Below are 3,223 nucleotides of genomic sequence, written 5' to 3' on the forward strand. Positions count from 1 at the left end.
GGCGGCGCCAGCAGCCAGCGAGCGAGCGCCGGGGAGACTCCGCGCGCCGTGACGTCTCTGAGGACGCCCCGCCCAGCCCTGCCCCGTTGGCGCTGTCCGCGGTGCTGAAGGCCCAGGGATGAGGGTTCCCGGGCCTGGAAGAGTGAAGATCCTGCAGACCGCAAGGAGAGATGACCCCGTCTGTCTGGGAAACCTGGCACGCTGCTGAGCCCCTGAACCCCGGGGTCCTCGTCCAAACACTAAGGAGAGTGAACCAGAAAAAAAAAAAAAAGCGGCCGTTTGTGTGTATGGAAGGATAGTTTCCGTTTTACAGACGGTAAACAGTATTTACAGATACTATTAAAAATCCCAATCTTAGGGCTATCTTGAAGAAAAGATGAGATAATGCATATTAAGTGATTATCACAAAACCTGATACACATTTTACTCATTCATTGTCCAAATTATGGAGACCTAGGCTGCCTTTACCTCCTTGTTGCTGCAATGAACACCTTCCTATACATTCCCTTAAGAACCTATGTGGAAATTTTTCTGGAATATATAACAGGCTGCTGAATTGCTGGGTCATGGGTTTGTGTATACTTAACTTGACTCAGCAGTGTTACATTGCTTCTTGATTCTCCATTCCCATAAACCGTGCAAGAGAATTTTTAAATCTTCATATCCCAGCCAACTCTTGGCAGTGTCTGGTCATGTAATTTTTGCCAGATAACAGATGCAATGTCATATCATTGTTTTAATCCACGTTTCTCTGCTTATCAATGATTTGTATCTCATGTTGTTTGTTAGTTTGGGGGGCTTCCTGCTGCACTTGTCTTGCATTTTTCTCTTGTTTATATACAAGAGTTCCTGGAAGAGGAACATATACATCCGAGGTTCAAACCGCCATCTACTTTCCCATGGATTACTGCAACAGCCCCTAACCAGCCTTCTTGCTTCCACACTTGCACCCCTGAATTTTAATCTCAACACACTAGAGTTTTCCTTGTAGAACACCAATTCAAATCATGTTGCCCCTCTGCTCAAAACCCCGAAATGACTTCACTCAAAGTAAAAGGCAAAATCCTAACATTTGCTTCTAAGGCTCATTATCTCATTTCAAATATCTCGTGCATGCTACCATGCTTCATGAAGAAAATCAGAAAACTAAAAGAAATATGTAATGTAATACTCTTGGCGTTAATTAAAAGCACTGGCCCATACAACTACAACATACATTTCACAAGAACTCATTCAAATACATATTGAATACATTCAAATATATATCAAACACATTAATATGGTTGCCTAGGGGAGGGGATTGAGGGATGCAGATATGGGGTAATTAAATGATTGTCCATACCAGTACTGGTAGGATGCCAGAATGGACTAATATAATTAACTTTATCCTGCACCTAAAGCCCCCCCCTCCAAAAGAATTGTTCATTTAGAGATATTTTAAAGTCCATATGGCCAAGGACCATATCTGTTTTCTATTGTATCCCCAGCACTTAGCATAGTGCCCAACTCATAGCATGTTTTCAGTAAATATTTGTTGAATGAATAAATGAAGTAGTAAGTGGACACTTAACTTGGACCCTGAAGGATAAGTAAGAGTTTCTCTGATGCAGAAGGGCTGGGTTCATTGGGAGTTCTTTGATTAAAAGCACCAGAAAATTATCTGGCTGGCTTAAGAAAAAGGAATTGATGGGAAGGTTGTCTAAAGGACAACTCAGAATCACAGGAAAACTGGAGAATTAGTCTCAGGGAGCAGGGCTGAGCCAGAAATGGACTGACTCTTCAAGGCTCTTATGATGTTCAAGATTCAAATTCCAAGAAGAGAGATGCTAAATGATCTGGCTTGGCCTGAAGGGGGGAAGAGGGGACCTGGAGCCACCCATATGAAACACACATGGATTGAGAAGAAAGGCAGATGGTTTATGGGAGGCAGGTAGCACAAGAAATAGGAGTGGATGCTGGGAAAGAACAAATCAGCACACGTGCACAGAAGACCTCCAGCAGGAAAGCACCATATGCAAAAGCAGAGTTGGATGAAGGGCCAGAGGAATGGTAACTGCCTGGATGCACACAGGGAACTGGTGGCCTAGGCCAGGTGACACTGGGCTTTGTCTACCATGTCAAGGGGTTTGGACTCTATTCAGTAGGGTATTGGACACCAGCAAGATTTTAAGCTGTGAGGGGCATGGTCAGATTTGCTTTTTAGTATGATTTCTGTGGCAACTGGAGGGAAGATGGAGTAGTAAAAGGTGAGAGCAAAAATATATCCAGGTGAGAGGCAATAATGCACTGGCTGGCAGTAGAAGTAGAGAGTGAGGGACAGATTTAAGAGACATTTAGGAGTCAGCTCCATAGGGTTTAACGGTTGACCAGGCATGAGTGGTGGGCGCAACGATAACTCACAGATTTCTGGCTTTAGTGACTGTGGGGACAGTGGAACCTCTCAGTGAGCTGCAAAACAGGAGATGCAGGTTGGGAAGAACAACAGAAAAAGTATACACGTTGGAGCCACCAATGAGCCACTTAAGAAAGATGAAGAGTATGACATAGAACAGCAGGCAGGAACAAAACCCTAGCAAATCAATAGGCTTCAGAACCTCCCATTTGCCCACAGTGGTCTTCAGAGTCACGAGAGGAAACACAGAGCCATGGAGAGAGACTCACACCATGGAGGGAAGCTGAGTCGCTGAAGGGGCTGGGCGGGGCAGTGAACGGAAGCAGCTGCTGTAGGAGCCTTTTAGCCTAATTGATGCTCTGCTAATTACATTGATTAAAGCAAACATTTGGGGCAATTAAGACTCCCACGAGGATGTCTGCCATTCTCAGAAGACTGAGAAGCCTCGAGAAGCCTCCAGGCATGGCTATGGGCTCTGCAAAGATCTTCAGAAGCAGAAACCTTCCTTTTCTTCTCTCTCTGACAGAACATGCATGCAAGTTTGTATTTATTCTGGTTGTATAGACTTTAGAATTTAAATAATACAGAAGGATACAGAGCAAAGTGTGAAAATCTCCCTTCCACCTGCCTCAGCTTCACCTTTCTCCCCCTCCAGAAATTACTGGCCACAGCTGGGTGAACATCTTTACAAAAGTGTCTATGTATTTATTTAAGTCTACTTGTACAAATTCACATTTATAAAAACATAAAATGCATCCACTAGACTGTAGTTCTGCAATTTGCTTCCTTTTTTCAATTGTCTTGAAGATCTTTATTTTAATTTCAGTACAT

The sequence above is a fragment of the Orcinus orca genome, chromosome 14 (assembly GCF_937001465.1).
Source record: "Orcinus orca chromosome 14, mOrcOrc1.1, whole genome shotgun sequence".
Lineage (NCBI taxonomy): Eukaryota > Metazoa > Chordata > Mammalia > Artiodactyla > Delphinidae > Orcinus > Orcinus orca.